At 39.5% G+C, this 20,716-nt stretch overlaps 1 long non-coding RNA gene across 1 annotated transcript in view; it reads left to right on the plus strand.

Annotated features, from left to right (window-relative positions):
* Nucleotides 1–16,446: 16,446 nt before the first annotated feature.
* The window catches only part of LOC130707416 (uncharacterized), a 39,847-nt gene continuing 35,577 nt past the window's right edge, over nucleotides 16,447–20,716 (plus strand). The window contains exons 1-2 of the long non-coding RNA XR_009007313.1: nucleotides 16,447–16,651; nucleotides 17,993–18,103. This is a non-coding gene — a long non-coding RNA (uncharacterized LOC130707416). The remainder of the gene's footprint in view (nucleotides 16,652–17,992; nucleotides 18,104–20,716) is intronic.

The raw sequence follows: 20,716 nt of genomic DNA on the forward strand, positions 1-20,716 counted from the left end.
TTTTTTCAATGTCATGATTGAACATTGTCTATTAGGCTACCCAAGATTTAAATTTACCTAGTTCTCAAGAGGCATGATTCTTTGTTTGACTCACTACTTCTTATTTTTTTTTAAGGGGACGGGGGAGGATCTAAGAGATGGCACTGGGCCACAGTCGACCCCCAGTGACAGGTAACAGCTGCACTGCTGCCCCTTCCTGCCCCAGGACCTGATATATAGCAATTTTATCACATGTGTAGCTTCATGTAAGTGTCACAATCAAGACACAGAACTGTTCCATCACCACAAGACTCCCTTGTGCTACTCTTTTATAGCCACATACAACCCCTCTAATTTCTCCTGTCTCCCATCCCTAACCCCTGACAACCACTAATCTATTCTCTGTCTCCAATTGTGTTGCTTCAAGAATGCTACATAAAAGGAATAAGACAATATGTAGCCTCTAGAGACTGGCTTTTTTACTCTGCATAATTGCCTTGGGATCCATTCCAGTTATATCAATAGTATTTCTTTTTTTTTTAATTGCTGAGTAATATTCCATGGTATAAATGTACCACAGTTTGTTTAACCATTCACCTGTCTACTTTTATTCCTAGTCTGTTGAATGCTTTTATCATGAAAGGGTACTAAATTTTGTCAAATACTGTTTCTGCATCAATTGAGATGATCATGTGATTTCCCCCCTTAATTCTGTTAATGTGGACTTTTTAAAATATTAAGTTTTGATAAGTTCTTTATTTAGTCCAGCTACAAGTCCTTTGTCAAATATGCGGCTTGCAAATGTTTTCTTCCCAACTAATTTTTTTGTCATTGTTGTTGCTATCTTTTTTGCTGCTTGCCTTTATTTATTTATTTATTTATTTATTTTTAATTAATTAATTTATTAATTAATTTCTTTATGGCTGTGTTGTGTCTTCGTTTCTGTGCGAGGGCTTTCTCTAGTTGTGGCAAGCGGGGGCCACTCTTCATCGCGGTGCGCGGGCCTCTCACTGTCGCGGCCTCTCTTGTTGCGGAGCACAGGCTCCAGACGCGCAGGCTCAGTAGTTGTGGCTCACGGGCCCAGTTGCTCCGCGGTATGTGGGATCTTCCCAGACCAGGGCTCGAACCCGTGTCCCCTGCATTGGCAGGCGGATTCTCAACCACTGCGCCACCAGGGAAGCCCTATTTATTTTTTTTTTGAGGTAACATTGGTTTATAGCATTATATGTTTCATGTGTAACATTACATTTCTACTTCTGTATACACTACACTGACAAAGGGGCAAAAGCAATTCAGTTTCTCAGAGAAAGGATAGCCTTTTCAACAAATGTTGCTGGAACATCCATAGGCAAAAGAATGTATGTTCTGCTCTCCCTGGAATTTCCTCCACTCAAGTCTCACTGGCCTCCCTTGCGTTCCTCCAACAGAGCAGGCGGAGGCAAGGCTTGCTCTTACCTCCTCATATAAGGCTCTCCCCAGACATATTCCACCTTGTTCCCTTACCTGCTCCTCACCTTGTTAGCCAGGCCTTCCATCACATCTATTTAGAATTGAAATCCTTTTTTCCTTCTCATTCCTAACCTGCCTTATGTTTCTCATTGCACTGAACACCCTTGGGCATGCTACATTTAATTCACATGAATTTTGTTATACTCCTAATTTCTCAACTAAAACCTATATTCACTGATACCACTTTTGCACGTGGTGGGATCTCAGGCTCTTAGGACAGTGCCTGGCATATATTTTGTTCTCAGCACATATTTGTTGAATGATTAATTGTATCATGCAAAACAATTCAAGAAATTATTCTGGCATCTCACATGCTCATTTCTTGCACTGTAACGTCATTCCTTTCTCTGGGTGTTTAGTTAGCGAGTTCGTTTTTCTTCCTAGAAATGACACCATAAAACAAGTCACCTTTTGGGGAAAAAGCGACTCTACATCCCCTCTCCTCCCTGCCTCTTTACCTGCATCTCTCTCCACTCATCCTTTGTCTTCCTGCTTTAGAAAACTCTTCAACCCATCACTGTGGCCCCCCCAATCCAGACAGAGGGAAAGAGAAAAGAAAAAGGTCAATGAGACACTAAGTTAAGAAAAAGGGAGAAGTAGATCAAAGGAAGAAGACTGGAAGAAAGAGTGAGAAGAGGCATAACACTAGAAGATATATGCCCACCCCCTCATCCCCCCAAAAGAAAATAAAAACTAACCTAGGCAGAAAATAACAGGAAGAGAAAATGCTGATAAACAGAAATGCAAAATGACCAGCAATCAGTAATAGGAACTGCAAAAAGGAGAGAGGTGGGTAACAGGTAAAGACCCTCACCTAAAGGTGGGTTCCCTGGAAGAAAACAAACTCAGCAAATACCCTGTGAAGGAGATTCCAGCCTCAAAATCATTTCATCCTCCTTTCTTTGTTTGCACTTACTGGGTCAGCGGGGTCACGGAGGAGCCCCCCGGCTCTGACCTCCTTCCTCAGCTCCCACCGACCTCTCAGTCCAGCTGTGGGTGTCCACGTCACCCTCAGCCTCCCTGTGACTCTCTAGCTCAGACAATGGGCCTCAGACAGACAACCTCCTCTCAGCAAAAGGGGTGTGGAGAAAGTGAACTTAGTCAAGGAGACGGTGGTGGGCAGATGGGGACAGAGCCGGGATCCGTGTATCTGAGCCCACTCCCTGATGCCCGTCCCCCTTCCATGGGCTGCCTCCCAGCCTGGGTTGCAGAACTGTCTCCCGCTGCCCATGCAGGTGCTTAACACTGAACCTGAGTGAGGAAGGTAAAGCTGTGAAGTCCCAGGGGAGCCCACAAACTCCAGCCCTGGAGCAGAAGCTCCCAAGTTTATAATTAAAGAAATCCAGACAGGGAGCTTGGGGACAGGACCAGAAGAAGCGCCAGTGGGACAGTGTGGGGAAACCTGGTCATGGGAGGGGCACAGGGCAGCCAGGGCACAGGAATGGGGGCAAGTTTCTTGGTGCTCTATCCCCCACCACAGACACATTTCAATGGTTCCCCAGTGACCTCCCAGGCCCACATGGGGTCTTTACCTGTGACTGCCCCAATTGGCTCTCCCTGCACTATGCCATCCACACCTGTCCTTTTCCTGCCCTGTGAAGTCAGCCTGCATCTACAGGAGGCCTATGGTATGCAGAGCACTGGGTGAGATGTTGCACTTGAATCAAAGGTGGGAACTGAACACAATTCTGTCCCTCCTAGTGGGAGGGAAAGAAAAGCACCCATCTTTGAGAGAGTCAGATGGTGGCATGGGAGCTGGGTGTCTTCCCAAACCCTGTTAGATGGTTATCTAAGCTCAGTGCCCTTCACAGTTTGCTGTGGACAATCCCGTGGTCTTGTTATTATGCCTGTTGTCCCAGCGTAATCGTGGATAGCACTCCCTTTCACTCTCAAGAGTGTCTCATGTTGAATGATAAATTTTATGGTTTCTCTCTTTTTGGCTTTATGTCCTATAGAATTAAGTAATTTTCTCACTGACCAATATGGTGGCATTTTACCTGCCAAATGGCTAAGTCACCAGACTTGTTTCTTCTAAATCCTTGTATTTTTAGGTGTCTGTAGTATAAGCTCTGACAGTGGCTTTTTTTGTTTGTATGTTTGTTTGTTTGTGTTTTGGGTTTTTTTTTATAATGCAAGTACCTGACTTAAGCTTTTTTTTTTTTTTTTTTTAAAGTTACCCTGCTCTTTCTTTTTATTTATTTATTTATTTTATTTTTGGCTGTGCTGGGTCTTCGGTTCGTACGAGGGCTTTTCTCTAGTTGCGGCAAGTGGGGGCCACTCTTCATCGCGGTACGGGGACCGCTCTTCATCGCGGTGCGCGGGCCTTTCACTATCGCGGCCCCTCCCGTTGCGGGGCACAGGCTCCAGACGCGCAGGCTCAGCAGCTGTGGCTCACGGGCCCAACTGCTCCGTGGCAGTGGGATCTTCCCAGACCAGGGCTCGAACCCGTGTCTCCTGCATTGGCAGGTGGATTCTTAACCACTGCGCCACCAGGGAAGCCCTTAAGCTTTGATTGCCACTTCTTTGAAGGCATCCACTTCAAAGAAGACTATGTGGAATGAACACATTGCCAGCCATGTTGCCAGACAAAGAGCCAGAGCCTAGCTGCCTCTCCCCACTGAGGCTCCTTTGTTTTAGACATCCTGGTTGATTTCAATAATTGGCCATTTGGGCTGCTTGTTTTTTTTCTCTTCCTGTGATTTAAATTCACGGTCTTATGTTTAAATTAACTAATAAAGAGTGATCCCCTAAAGTCCTAGGCCCCCACCCTTGACCCCTGGAAAAGCAGGACCCCAGGCCCACTCTCTTTCTTTCTCTTTCTCTACTTGCTGCCTTGCTGTGTGGTCCCAGGTGTGTTGTGTATGTAATAAACCTCTATTTTTTCAAACTTTCCTGATGGCTATTGCTGAAGGGTATGTTGCAATCATAATAGGAACCACAAGGGCTGGTCCAGCCACAGCATTGGTTATTGATAAGATGAGACCATCATAAAACAGTGTCTTTGTTATAGGTTTTTTTTATGTACCCCTTTGTCTGCTCTTGCTTCCAGCTCCTTCAGCTGGAGGCAAGGAACACACTGAGGGGGATGCTTAGAGGGAGAGACAGGAAGACCAGAGAACAGAGAATGGAATTGGGTTCTGGCAAATTGCTTTTCAGCACATTGGCTGCTGAGGACATGACTTAGAGCATTTACCACTCTTCTCCCTTTTCAGCCTTTTCCTCTTATCCTCCTTATACATCTGATGTTTTTCAATGTCCACACTTTTGCTCAAACCATTTTTCCCCATTAGAGATTACAGTCAGCCCTCTATCTCTGGGTTCTGAATCTGCAGAGTCAACCAACCATAGATTGAAAGTATTCAGGGAAAAAAAAAAAAACTCCAGAAAGTTCCAACAAGCAAAACTTGAATTTGCCATGCACTGGCAACTATTCATATACCATCTACATTGTATTAGGTTAAGTAGTATTATGATGATGATTTACAGTATATGGGAGGATGAGCACAGGTTATATGCAATTTAACCATTTATAAAAAGGACTTGAGCATGCAGAGGTTTTGGTATCCACTGGGGAGGGGGGATCCTGGAGTAAATCTCCCATGTGTACCTGGGGATGACTGTACTATGTCTGTTTCCTCTAGTCTTCCTTGGTCATTATTAATTCTCCAAAATCGAGCTTGAGCACATCTTCTCCTTTCAAACTACCCTAAAACTCAATCCACCATGATTTCAGCCTCCCACGAATCACTGCAAGCCTACTGTCTACATTCTGGGAAACATATACTGTATTGCCATGTGACATCTCCTATATTACCATTCATTATACTGAACAGGCTCCAGTTGATCTTGTACAAACAAGGAAATGCCTTTATTTTTGTACAACCACTGCTTTTAAATAGGACATCTCAATTCTTTCATCCCCATTTTTTCGTGATATCTCATGCATATTCAAGAGTTGGGTGGTTAAACTAAAGCTCATTTAAGTATTCTAAATCCAGTCCATTAAAAATCAAACTTGAATCTCATATCCAAATTCAGTGTTTTTCTCCTTGACCCATCCTAAATCAAGATAGCTTGAGGCTTGAAGACCCACAGTAGGGAAGCGAGAAAAGTCTATTAATAGCAATTATTCCTTATCTTTAAAGATTCTAAAGGCTATAGACGTAGTCTTTGAAATGCCCATTTTCTCAAATAAATTACTAGGAAGTCTGAACTGATACCTTCTTTTTTATTTTGAAAACTACCTTGAATAAATAGAAGTATTCTGTTTTACTTTAATGTGTAAGTGTAATTTTCTAAAATAATTTTTCAAGTGTCTGAGGGTATTCAAATTACTCCCCCAAACTTTAAACACTATGAAGAAAGCAGTAACTGTGACATAAATGTCCATGAGATATCAATATCAATATTTCTCTGTTAGAAATTCTTTTAAAATGTTCATTCTATTATTATTTTTAATTTCCTTATCTTTTAGAGAAACACACTAATGTATTTACATATAACGAAGTTATATGATTCCTGAATTTTTGTTTCCAAATAATCCACCGATGAGGGAGGCAGGGAGAAGTGGGTGGGAGAGCAGATGAAACAATATTGGCCATTAGTTGATAATTGTCAAAGCTAGGTGATAGGTACATGGACATTTATTAAACTATTCTAACTTCATACATGTCCAAATTTTTTTCATAATAACAAAAATTGAAAGCTCACTAAAGGTGGTCTGATCAAGTTATAATATAGCCACATGATGGAGTACTATACACTGTAAAAAGCCACACAAAGTATTTCTATCTGCTATGCTGATCTTCAGGATATAATGTTGAGTGCAAAACAGTGTACATAGTATGCTATCTCTTGTGTAAGAAAGGAGGATAATTATATATATATGTATATATATACATTTGTTTATATTTTCAAAATTCAAAAATGAATGGATAACCAAAAACTAATAAAAATATGTTTCATGTAGGAGGAAGGAAGAAATTTTGGAGAAGACAGAGATAGAAACTAGGCATCTTTGAATGTACTTTTGTTTATAGTTTGGGTTTTGGCAAATGTTTCACACAATTAAAAATAGAAATTAAATAAAGAAGAAAAACTTTCTAGCTATAGTGGAGTAATTTGTATTAGAGCAACTTTCACAATGAGAACAATTATAGAAGTTGTATAAAATACAAGAAAGCAAAATTTTTTGAAGGCATCATAACAATAGCAAAGCAACCATGACTTGAGAGGCTGAGGTCCCAGCTAGAAGGGAAGAATTTTGAGATGAGTTGGATGTTCTGTGGTGCTTTTTCTTTCAAGGAATTTGTTGATTTAAACAGCAAAGGGTCTAATGGCTGGAAAGCTGAGCAGAACTTTCAGTAATCTCATAGATCTGGGAGACAAAAATTGGAGTTCACAGCTCTCAAAAACATCCCAGGTTTCCAGCTAAGACCACAGAAAGACTATATCCTAGGAATAATAATTAATCAGAAATAGACAAATTCTCATAAATACTGACCCAGCTTCCTACAGATCAGTCATAGGCTAGATTAAAATCTGCTGAAAATTTAGCTGCATGACAGAAGGAAAAGATTATCATCCAGAGCTTCAGACTACCTCTATAATTTGTAATTCACAATGTTATCCATTCAAGAAAAATACGAGGTATTCCAGGGCAAGGATAAAATGACCAAAAATCAAGAGAGAAGAAAAAGAAACAAACTCAAAGGAGATCTATATATTGACATTACCTTTTAGAGACTTTAAAATAACTATTATTATTATATTCAAGAGAAAAGAAAAGAAGATGGATAATTTCACCAGACAGCTGTAATCTATGAAAACATTCAAATAAAACTCTAGAATGAAAAAAAATCAAAAACTAAACTAAGGGGCTTCCCTGGTGGCGCAGTGGTTGAGAATCTGCCTGCCAATGCAGGGGACACGGGTTTGAGCCCTGGTCTGGGAAGATCCCACATGCCGCGGAGCAACTAGGCCCGTGAGCCACAATTACTGAGCCTGCGCGTCTGGAGCCTGTGCTCCGCAACAAGAGAGGCCGTGATAGTGAGAGGCCCGCGCACCGCAATGAGGAGTGGCCCCCGCTTGCCACAACTAGAGAAAGCCCTCGCACAGAAACGAAGACCCAACACAGCCATAAAAATAAATAAATAAATAAAAAAACCTAAACTAAGAACTTAATAAATGGATTTAGGAGCAGGTTAGACACAAGTAAGGAGAGCAGTAGGTCAATAGAAAAATCAAGGCTGAAACACAGAAAAAGAACATAAAATATGGGAAACAGCATGAGAAATATATGGACTCAGTGAGGTCTAACTTAAATGTAACTGGAGTCTCAAAAGCGGAGGGGAAAAAGAGAATAGGGCAGAAACAATATTTGAAAAAAATAGTGGTAAAGAAATTTCCGAAAGTTATGGAAAACATCAAGTCATAGAAGCTCTATTAGTCAAAAGCAAAGTGAATAAAAAGAAATTCATAGTGTAAACTGTGGATAATCAAAACAAAAAGAAAAAGTTTAACAGCATCCATCAAAAAAGACAGATTACATTAAGAAGTGCAGTAAGAAGACTAAGAGTTGCCTTTTACAAAAAATAATGGGTAAAGTGTTCTGAGGTCCTCATGTTAAGCAGGAAGTAGTAAAAATATTTATTTGGATTAGACACTAGTAATCAAGTATGCCAGCTGTAATTTCTAGGTAACGACTAAAAGAAGAATAAAAATAAGGATAACTAACAAGTTATTAGAGAAAAAGAAAAGAATGAAAAATATTACCTAATTAATAATAATAATAACAATAATAATAAGGCAAGGAGAAATTAGTACAAGTGGGACAAGTGAAAAACCAAATAGTAAGATTATGAGTTTAAACTGAAATATATCACATATTGTTAGGGGCTGAATTGTATCCCCCCTATATTCATACATTGAAGCTCTAACCCCCAAGTACCTCAGAATGTGACTATATTTGGAGATAGAGCCTAATAAATGTGATTAAGTTAAAATGATGCTATTAGGGCAAGTACTAATCCAATCTGAGTGGTGTCCTTATTAAAAAGAGGAAATTTAGACACACAAAAGAGACATAAGGGGCAAAAACACACAGAGGAAAAAACATAGTGAGAAGGCAGCCATCTGCAAGCCAAGGAGAGAGGCCTCAGAAGAAACCAAACCTGCTGACATTTTGATCTTGGACTTCTAGTCTTCAGAACTGTGAGAAAATAAATTTCTGTTGTTTAAGCCACCCACTCTGTGGTACTCTGTTATGGCAGCCCTAGAAAACTATCACAGACATCATACTAAATGTAAGTGGACTAAATATGTCAAAAAATGATGAAAATTGTCAGGCTCAATTTTTTAAAAAGCATAAACTGTACACAAAATATTCTCTTAAAATTAAGGGTATTAACAGTATAAAGCAAAAGAATGGACAAATACATACTATGCCAACAATGTAAAAAAATGTTGATGAAACTATGTTAATATCAGGCAAAACAGACATTAAAGTAAAAAGCAAAACTAGAGATATAGTGGGATATTTCATAAAAGGGTCATTCAACCAGAAAGGTAAAATAATTTAAAATTTATATGTACCCCAAGCAACTATATGCCAATAAAATGGAAAAACTGGAAGAAATGGACACATTCTTAGAAAGGTACAATCTCCCAAGTCTGAACCAGGAAGAAATAGAAAATATGAATAGACCAATCATAAGTACTGAAATTGAAACTGTGATTTAAAATCTCCCAAAAAACAAAAGTCCAGGATCAGATGGCTTCACAGGCAAAGTCTCTCAAACATTTAGAGAAAAGGTAATACCTATACTTCTGAAACTATTCCAAAAAATTGCAGAGGAGGGAACACTCCCAAACTCATTTTATGAGGCCACATCACCCTGATATCAAAACCAGACAAAGATATCACAAAAAAAGAAAATAATAGGCCAATGTCACTGGTGAACATAGTTGCAGAAAGCCTCAACAAAATACTAGCAATCCGAAGCCAATAATACATTAAAAGGATCATACACCATGATCAAGTGGGATTTATCCCTGGGATGCAAGGATTCTTCAATATCTGCAAATCAGTCAGTGTGATACACCACGTCAACAAATTGAAGAATAAAAACCATATGATCATCTCAATGGATGCAGAAAAATCTTTTGACAAAATTCAACACCTGTTTATGATAAAACTCTCCAGAAAGTGGGCATAGAGGGAACCTACCTCAATATAATAAAGTCATATATGACAAACCTACATCTAACCTCATACTCGATGGTAAAAAGCTGAAAGCATTCCCTCTAAGATCAGGAATAAGACAAGAATGTCCACTCTCACCACTTATACTCAACATAGTTTTGGAAGTCCTAGCCCAGCCAATTAGAGAAAAAAAAGAAATAAAAGGAATCCAAATTGGAAAAGAAGAAGTAAAACTGTCACTGTTTGCAGATGACATGATACCATACATAGAGAATCCTAAAGATGCTACCAGAAAACTACGAGAGCTCATCAATAAATTTGGTAAAGTTGCAGGAAACAAAATTAATACACAGAAATCTGTTGCACTTCCATACACTGACAATAAAAGATCAGAAAGAGAAATGAAAGAAACAATCCCATTTACCATTGCATCAAAGAATAAAATACCTAGGGATAAACGTACCTAAGGAGACAAAAGACCTGTACTCTGAAAACTATATGATGCTGATGAAAGAAATCAAAGACGACACAGATGGAAAGATATACCATGTTCTTGGATTGGAAGAATCAATATTGTTAAAATGACTATACTACCCAAGGCAATCTACAGATTCAATGCAATCCCTATCAAGTTACCAATGGCATTTTTCACAGATCAAAAAATCTTAAAATTTGTATGGAGACACAAAAGACACTGAATAGCCAAAACCATCTTGAGAAAGAAAAACGGAGCTGGAAGAATCAGACTCCCTGACTTCAGACTACACTACAAAGCTGTAGTCATCAAAAAAGTATGGTACTGGCAGAAAAACAGAAATATAGATCAATGGAACAGGATAGAAAGTCCAAAAATAAACCCACGCACCTATGGTCAATTAATCTATGACAAGAGAGGCAAGACTACACAATGGAGAAAAGACAGTCTCTTCAATAAATGGTGAGGGAAAACTGGACAGGTATATGTAAGAAAATGAAACGAGCTTTCTTTAACACCATACGTAAAAATAAACTCAAAATGGATTAAAGACCTAAATGTAAGACTGGATACTATAAAACTCAGAAGAAAACATAGGCAGAACACTCTTTGACATAAATCACAGCAACATCTTTTTGGTTCTGTCTCCCAGAGTAATGGAAATAAAAACAAAAATAAACAAATGGGACAGAATTTAATTCAAAAGTTGTGCAAGCAAAGGAAGCCACAACAAAATGAGAAAACAGCCCACAGAATGGGAGAAAATATTGGCAAATGATGCTATGGACAAGAGATTAGTCTCCAAAATTTACAAACCGCTCATGCAGCTCAATATGCAAAAAACAAATAACCCAATCAAAAAATGGGCAGAAGACCTAAATCAACATTTCTCCAAAGAAGACATACAGATGGCCAAGAGGCACAAGAAAAGATGCTCAACATTGCTAATTATTAGAGAAATGCAAATCAAAACTACAATGAGGTATCATTTCACAACAGTCAGAATGACCATCATCAGAAAATCTACAAACGATAAGTGCTGGAGAGGGTATAGAGAAAAGAGAACCCTCCTTCACTGTTGGTGGGAATGTAAATTGGTACAGTCACTATGGAGAACAGGATGGAGGTTCCTTAAAAATCTAAAAATAGAGCTATGGTATGACCCAGCAATCCCATTCCAGGACATATATCTGGGAAAAAAACATGGTTCAAAATGATACATGCACCCTAATGTTTATTGCACATCTGTTTACAATAACCAAGACATAGAAGCCACCTAAATGTCCATCAACAGATGAGTGTATAAAGAAGATGTGGTACATATATACAATGGAATACTACTCAGCCAAAAAAAGAATGAAATACTGCCATTTGCAGCAACATGGATGGACCTGGAGATTATCATATCAAGTGAAGTAAGTCAGACAGAGAAAAATAAATATCATATGATATTGCTTGTATGCGGAATCTAAAAAAATGATCCAAATGAACTTATTTACAAAACAGAAACAGACTCACAGACTTAGAAAATGAACTTATGGTTATGGGGGGAAGGGTGGGGGGGTGGGATAGACTGGGAGTTTGTGATTGACATGTACACACTGCTATATTTAAAATAAACAATAAGGACCTACTGTAAAAAAATAAAAAAATTTTAAAAATTTAAAAAATTATATGTATCTAACAATGTGGCCTTATATAAAGGGAAACTTGAAAGAACTAAATGTGGAAATAGACAAATTCACAACATAATGTGACATTTTTGCACACATGTCTTAGTAACTTTAGAATACAGTAACAAAAATACCAGTAAGGATACGGAGGATTTGAACAACTAGAGTAGCAACTTGACCTAGTGGACATAGTAGAAAATTGTAACCAACTACCACAAAATACACATTCTCTTCAAGTGCACACCCAACAGTTGCCAAAATTGATCACATGCTGTTCCATAAAGCAAGTCTTGACATATTTCAGAGCCTTGAAATCCGACAGATTTCAATATTCTTCTAGTATTACACTAGAAATTAATTGACAAATAAACAAAACTAGAAAATCCATTTATATGTATTATGAAAAATTAGTAAACAGAAAACTCAATTAAATAGAGCTGTGAGACAAGAAGGGTGAGCTCTCATGCCCTTCCATGATAGCAGAGCCCAACAGGAAGAAGAAAAACTTCTTTCCTGACAAGGACTCAGCAGATGAAAAGCTGTGGATTCTGTTTGCTCTACCCCTCCCAACTTGTGACTACCTGGAGAGGTGGGATAGGGAGGGTGGGAGGGAGAGCCAAGAGGGAGGGGATATGGGAATATATTTATACGTATAGCTGATTCACTTTGTTATACAGCAGAAACTAACACAACATTGTAAAGCAATTATACTCCAATAAAGATGTTAAAACAAAAAAAGGTTCTCCTTCCCTTGCTGTTAGGGCACTTGCATATGGCTCCCTGTGGTAGCAGACCTTGAATTGCAATTTTCTGCTGATCCTGAATAAATCCATCTTTGCTGGATAAATATCTGGAGTCTATTTGTTTCAGGTCAACAGTATATTTGTACATATGGAAATTAAGGGATAAGCTTCTAAGTAACCCACGAGTTAAATAAGAAATTACAATGGAAATTTTAAAATATTTTGAAAAGAGAGATAACAAAGATATGACATGTCCAAACTTGTGGAATATAGGTAAAGCCATGCTTAGTGGGAAATTCATAACTTTAAATGGATATATTTAAAAATGAAAAAGGCAGAAAACCAACTGTCTAATTTCCATCTCAGGAAGTTAGCAAAGAAACACTACATATATAAATCTCTTGTATACATTATATATATTTTAAAATAAAAAACTAAAAATTAGAAAATCAAGGTGTAGAACAGTGTTTATAGTGTTCTAACTTTTGTGTAAACATGGGGAAGGAATTCATGTATGTACTGGTTTTTAAATGCACAAAATATCCCCAGAAAGATACATTCGATACTTGGGAGAGAATTTCACTCTACACCACCCCCCCCCCTTTGTTTTTATTGGGGTATAGTTGTTTTACAATGTTGTATTAATTTCTACTGTACAGCAAAGTGTAGTTCCCTGTGCTATAGAGCAGGTTCTCATTAGTTACCTATTTTATACATATTAGTTAGTGTATATATGTCAATCCCAATCTCCCAGTTCATCCTACCCCCCATCCCCCTTTCCCCCCTTGCTGTCCATATGTTGTTCTCTATGTCTGTGTCTCTATTTCTGCCTTGCAAACTGGTTCATCTGTACCATTTTTCTAGATTCCACATGTATGCATTAATATACGATATTCATTTTTCTCTTTCTGATTTACTTCACTCTGTATGACAGTCTCTAGGTCCATCCACGTCCCTACAAATGACCCAGTTTTTTTCCTTTTTATGGCTGAGTAATATTCCATTGTATATATGTACCAAAACTTCTTTATCCATTTGTCTGTCGACAGGCATTTAGGTTGTTTCCATGAGCTGGCTATTGTAAATAGTGCTGCAATGAACATCGGGGTGCATGTGTCTTTTTGAGTTATGGTTTTCTCTGGGAATATGCCCCATAGTGGGATTGCTGGGTCATATGATAGTTCTATTTTCAGTTTTTTAAGGGACCTCCATACTGTTCTCCATAGTGGCTGTATCAATTTACATTCCCACCAACAGTGCAAGAGGGTTCCCTTTCTTCACACCCTCTCCAGCATTTATTGTTTGTAGATTTTTTTTTAACATCTTTACTGGAGTATAATTGCTTTACAATGGTGTGTTAGTTTCTGCTGCATAACAAAGTGAATCAGCTATATATATACATATATCTCCATATCCCCTCCCTCTTGCATCTCCCTCCCACCCTCCCTATCCCACCCATCTATGTGGTCACAAAGCACCAAGATGATCTCCCTGTGCTATGCAGCTGCTTCCCACTAAGCTATCTATTTTACATTTGGTAGTGTAAATATGTCCATGCCACTCTCTCACTTTGTCCCAGCTTACCCTTCCCCCTCCCCGTGTCCTCAAGTCCATTCTCTACGTCTGTATCTTTATTCCTGTCCTGCCGCTAGGTTCTTCAGAACCATTTTTTTTTAAGATTCCATATATATGTGTTAGCATACAGTATTTGTTTTTCTCCTTCTGACTTACTTCAGTCTGTATGACAGACTCTATGTCCATCCACCTCACTACAAATAACTCAATTTCATTTCTTTTTATGGCTGAGTAATATTCCATTGTATATATGTGCCACATCTTCTTTATCCATTCATCTGTCGATGGACACTTAGGTTATTTCATGTCCTGGCTATTGTAAATAGTGCTGCAGTGAGCATTGTGGTACATGACTCTTTCTGAATTATGGTTTTCTCAGGGTATATGTCCAGTAGTGGGATTGCTGGGTTGTATGGTAGTTCTATTTTTAGTTTTTTAAGGGATCTCCATACTGTTCTCCATAGTGGCTGTATCAATTTACATTCCCACCAACAGTGAATGAGGGTTCCCTTTTCTCCACGCCCTCTGCAGCAGTTATTGTTTGTAGATTTTTTGATGATGACCATTCTGACATGTGTGAGGTGATACCTCACTGTAGTTCTGATTTGCATTTCTCTAATAATTAATGATGTTGAGCAGCTTTTCATGTGCCTCTTGGCCATCTGTATGTCTTCTTTGGAGAAATGTCTATTTAGATCTTCCGCCCATGTTTTGATTGGGTTGTTTGTTTGTTTGTTTTGTATTGAGCTCTTTGAGCTTTTTATATATCTTGGAAATTAATGCCTTGTTGGTCATATCATTTACAAATATTTTTTCCCAGTCTGTAGGTTGTCTTTTTGTTTGTTTGTTTATGGTTTCCTTTGCTGTGCAACAACTTATAAGTTTAATTATGTCCCATTTGGTTATTTTTGCTTTTATTTACATTACTCTAGGTGACAGATCCAAAAAAATATTTCTGCGATTTATGTCAAAGAGTAATCTGCCTATATTTTCTTCTAGGAGTTTTATGGTCTCTGGTCTTACATTTAGGTCTTTAATCCATTTTGAATTTATTTTTGTATACGATCTTAGAGAATGTTCTAATTTTATTCTTTTATATGTAGTTATCCAGCTTTCCCTGCACCACTTATTGAAGAGAGTGTCTGAATGAGAGCCTTGCTGAGTAGTATATTCTTGGTTGTAGGTTTTTCCCTTTCATCACTTTAAGTATGCCAAGCCACTCCCTTCTGGCCTGCAGAGTTTCTGCTGAAAAGTCAGCTGATAGCCTTGTGGGAGTTCCCTTGTATATAACTTCTTGCTTTTCCCTTGCTGCTTCTAATCTCTCTTTATCTTAATTTTTGCCATTTTAATTACATTGTGTCCTGGTTTTTTCCTCTTTGGGTTAATCCTGTGTGGGTCTCTCTGTGCTTCCTGGACTTGGACGTCTGTTTCCATTCCTAGGTTAGGGAAGTTTTCATCTATTATGCCTTCAAATATGTTCTCAGCCCCTATTTTCTCTCTGTCTTCTCCTTCTGGGACCCTTATAATGGGAATATTAGTGCACTTGATGTTGTCCCAGAGGTCTCTTAAAATGTCCTCATTCTTTTCTTCTTTTTTTTTGGTTCAGTTCCAGTGATTTCCACTACTCTGTCTTCTAGCTCACTGATCCGTTCCTCTGTATCATTTAGTCTACTGTTGATTCCTTCTAGTGTAATTTTCATTTCATTTATTGTGTTCTTCATCTTTGGTTGTTCTTCATATTTTCTAACTCTTAAAAACTTCTAACTTCTCACTCTGTGCTTCCATTCTTCTCTTGAATTCTTTCATCATCTTTATGATCATCACTCTGAACTTTTTCTTGTGTAAATTTCCTATCTCCACTCAATTTGTTTTTCCTCACAAGAGTTTTATCCCATTCCTTCATTTGGAACATGTCCCTGTCTCATTTTGCCTAAATTGCTATTTTCTATGTATCTCCTAAGTTAGTTATGTTTTTTGACCTTGGATAAGTGGACTTTTGTAGGAGATGTCCTATGCATCTCAGCAGTGCACTCCTGTCTTGTCAACAGAGCTGTATCTCTAGGGGTCCCCCTGTGTGGGCTGTGTGGGTTTTTCTGTACTGATGAACTGACTACTGGGTCTGGTAGTCTTGGTTCACTCCTGGCCTGGTTGGTTGCCAGACCCTGCTTTGTGCAGATGCTGCATGCTGCTGGTTGGCAGGGCCAGGTCATGAGGTGGCTGGTGCATAACCTCAAGGGACCCCAGGGCTATTTCTGGTTAACTGGTGGGCAGAGTCAGTGTCCAGGAGATCCCAGGGCTGGTGTCTGTTCACTGGTGGGTGAAGCCAGGCCCTGGGGCTAGTGCTGGCCCACTGGCAGGCAGAGCTGTGTCCTGGGGTCTTGCTGCAAGGCCCAGGGGTCCCAGGGCTGGTGCCAGACAGCTGGTCATTGGGGCTGGTTCCTGACACAGCTGCCTGTAAGGTCTGGGGTGTCCCAAAGCTTGTGTTGGCTTGCTGGTAAGTGGGGCCAGAGCCCAGCTAGTCCCTGAGCAGGATCTGGCCTGCTGATGGGTGGGCTGGGTCCACAGGCTGCAGGGCTGCGATTGTCCTGCTGATGTTGTTCCCTTGCTCTTGGGTGAGGCTTGTCCTGAGGCTAGAGCAGGCTTGCTGTGTTAAGTATCCTTTTTATCTTTATGCTTCAGTCTGAATATTTTCTACTGGTGCTAATCCTATATTCAGCTGTGTCTATTCTGGAGGTAAATTCATATGTTGGGTTTGCAATTTTATTTAATGTATTTTTCAGTTCTCAAATTTCCATTTGATTTTTTTTTATTGATTCCAAGTATCTAGTAAAATTCTCCACTATGTGATTTTCTCCCTTGAATATATAAATAATGGTTATTTCAAAATCCATTTCTTATAACTCCTAAGCCTGAATCTCCTTTATGTCTGCTTCTATTACCTATTTTGTTTGTTTGTTTGTTTATTTGGTCTTATCTTCTGAGATGCCTGGTAATTTTATAAACCATAGAAATAATTTGAAGGTTGTTACTTCCTAAAGAGAGGGTTTGCTTTTGATTTTGCTTTTGGATTTTGCTCTAAGGTGGACATTCACCTTAATATGACCTATGATTGAACTGATTTAAAGCTGCATTATGGTCTTTGTGAGAGCTCATCTCTTTCCAGCCCACCATTGCTTCTAGGGTGTGTTCTTTTCAACATTCCACCTGAAAAGTCTCTTTTCTTTTAAAAAAAATTTTAGAGGAGAATAACTTCCCATTGCTAAGCCCTAACACCTATTTTTGGATCTCCAGCACATCAGACTACCAAAAGGTCTACTCGACGCCTAACCTTTTCGTCTCTGTTTTATGCTGAGTTTCTCACCCTCTGAGCCTTATGCTACTTATTAATCAACAGACATCTCAAGGGGAAAAGGTCAGATAAAACTGAGTTCACCTTAGCATGCTTCCTTTTTCTCTGTGATTCTGGCCTCTAAGTCTTGGCTGTCATTTCTTTCTGATGCTTTCAAATTTCTCTTTTATCTTATCCAGGTCTTCCTATTTTTTTTGACAAACAGAAAGCTTCAACATGGAAAAAATTTTTAATTTAATTTTACTTAATTCTGTTAAACATTTATTTGATACCAAAGTTAAAAGTATCATTGGTGCCTGTAATTAAATGAATGTTTGTCTTCCCCAAATTTTTGAGTTATGCCATAATACCCAGTGTGACTGTATTTGGGGTAAGGAAGTAATTAAGGTTAATGGAGTTTATAAGGATGGGGTCCTTATCTGATAGGATTAGTGTTCTTATGAGAAGAGACACCAGAGAGCTCACTCTTTCCTTGCACATTCTCAGAGGAAAGAACACACGAGGACAAAGTCACTGTCTACAAGCCAGGAAGAGAGCCCACACCTGAAACTGAATCCTGCCAGAAACTTGATCTTGTACTTTCCAGCCTCCAGAACTGTGAGTTAATTAGTTTTTGTTGTTTAAGCCACACAGTCTTTGGTGGTTTGTCATGGCAGCCTGAGCAGATAAATACAACGTGCATCACTCAGAGACCATCAGGAACACATCTGTTGTCAAACAGAGTAGGAGGTTGCATTTTTGATCAAGAATTGATGTGTTTGTTAGGATTTCGTGTGCCTCAAGTTAACAGAAAACCATTCAACATCAAAATAGAAGTCATCTTATGTGACAAGTTTCATAACAATTTTATAACAAGCTCCTCTTACACCCTCCCACTAAACATCCCTTTTTTCTCCATGCTGCATCAAACATTAACTAGTCTAACTCAGTTTGACTATAGTGACATTTTACTTCTCTGCTGCCTGATTGATAAGGGATTCAAAAGTTCCCCTCCTTACACCCCTAGAAAGGGGACTGGCCCCTCAACTTCTGGATGGAGGCTCACTAACTACAGACACTTGTGGGCCTCATTGCATGGAGTTGACCAGATGAGGGATCGCCAAGGAAAGCCTGGCATGTGTTTCCAAGGAGACTGTATATGTAGGTGAATGTAGAACTTGTGCTTGGAGAATTCTGCAGTTGTGAGACACGATGGAGCAGCTCATGCTGGCAAGAAAAGAACAAAGTGCAGCAACAGTCCAGGGTCAAGATGACTAGATTGTTTGTTTGTCAAGTAGATGCTTTGTGAGACTACCATCTTAAGCCTTCTTGGAAAGCCCTCTCTTGAGAGTGGTCTGTGTGAGGGGCTGAAAGCAAAATGCCAGGGTCAGGAAATGAGGGGGTCACAAGAGGTCAACTGGAGAGAGCCTGCCCTTGTCAGGGAATTGTCACTGCAGAGTTCTCAGAGGGTGGGGAGGGCATTCAACTTCCATCAACATGCAGGGATGATAGATAGATAGATAGATAGATAGATAGATAGGTAGGTAGATAGATAGATAGATCACACAATGGAATTTGGATATCTCACTGCAGATGACACTGATATATACTACTCAACAGGGTGCCCCATTGCCCCCCACATCCATAATCCTTCCTTAAATCCTAGAAAACCAAAGAAGGAAGAGAGATCTCTAAGTATCAGAATGAAAGGAGCAGGAGAAAGAGTGAAAAGACAGAATCTTTCACCCTTCCCTGTGATAGGTCCCCAAACTCCCAAACAGATCTGAACTAGGCAGAGGCCACAGGGGAGATTTTGAATTTGGTGAGAGATTTAAGTCATGACTTGTATCAGGCTGGATCTTATCCTACCTGAAAGCTGATCTTGATTAGCTAAGTAGGAATAGACTTACACCTGAAGCAGACCAGACAGCTCTGAGATCAGCCTGATCTCCATCAAGGTGGTGAAGGATTTTTCAGGAGTGAAAGTGGTCCTAGCTAAACATAAAGCTCTTGCTTGGTTGTATGCGATCAAGTTTCACCCAATCACTATGTAGGTTAAATAAATAGTAATGTAACAGATTTCACACAGCAGAACAGAATAAATTGTCAATTGTACAGACAGTAGACTGTAGGAACTCACAGAGGCTGAAGGGATGTGGATTGAATCTTTGGAAGGTGAGAATAGTAATGATGAGCTTTAGATGGGTCTTTATAGAACAAATTGAGTTTCAGTAGGAAAAGACAAAGTAGGCAGTGCAAGTTTTAGTGGGAGGTTAACTTGAGAAAAATGTGGAAGTGGAAAAACTTCAAGTACCTATAGGGAAGCAGAGTATGTCAGCGGGTTGCAGGGAATGACAGAGAAGGAGGCTGGAGCAGAAGAGTGTGAGGTGGCTGTAAGGAGTTTCTTCAAAAACCTGTTTGTTGTGCCTGGAACTAATTTGACAGAGGCCTATTTTTTCTAGGTCCCTCTGTCTCCACCTCCTTGTGTTTTCCTGCCTCTCCTCTCAAGTCCCCTTCTCTCAGCCCTCTGATCTAATCTGTCCTCTCTGAGCATCAGTCTCCAACTGAAGGCCCCAAGAGCTTTGTATGGCAGGAAAACATGTTTTATTGCTGCTGTGAAAAAAAAACAAAAACCAGTCATATATCAAAGAGTTAAAAGAACAACATAAGTTGATGATCTGGCCATTTGGTTTCCAATGAATTGGCCATTTTGAAAATTGACCTCTTTCCATGGGACATAAAGCCAAAATTAAAGTGACTATTAAATTATCATCAAATCCAGGATGGGACTTCCCTGGTGGTCCAGTGGTTAAGACTCTGCACTCCCAATGTAGGGGGCCCGGGTTTGATCCCTGGTCAGGGAACTAGATCCCACACACCACAATGAAGATCCCGTACGCGGCAACCGAGATCCTGCGTGCCACAACTAAGACCCGGTGCAGCCAAACAAACAAACAAATAAATAAATATTTTTTAAAAATCCCGGGACATCCTTGAGAGTGAAAGGGAGTGTTATCCATGCTTACACTGGGATGAGGGGCATAACTGAAGGCCACAGGACTGTCCATAGCAAACTGTGAAAGGCACTGAGCTTACAGAAATGACTGACAGGGTTTGGGATGACACCCAGTCCCATGCCACCCTCTGAGTCTCGTGAATGTGGGTGCTCTTCTTTCCCTCCCATCAGGTTATAAGCTTCTCAGGGGCAGGATTGTGTTCAGTCTCCACCTG

This window comes from Balaenoptera acutorostrata, chromosome 2 (genome assembly GCF_949987535.1).
Source record: "Balaenoptera acutorostrata chromosome 2, mBalAcu1.1, whole genome shotgun sequence".
Classification (NCBI taxonomy): domain Eukaryota; kingdom Metazoa; phylum Chordata; class Mammalia; order Artiodactyla; family Balaenopteridae; genus Balaenoptera; species Balaenoptera acutorostrata.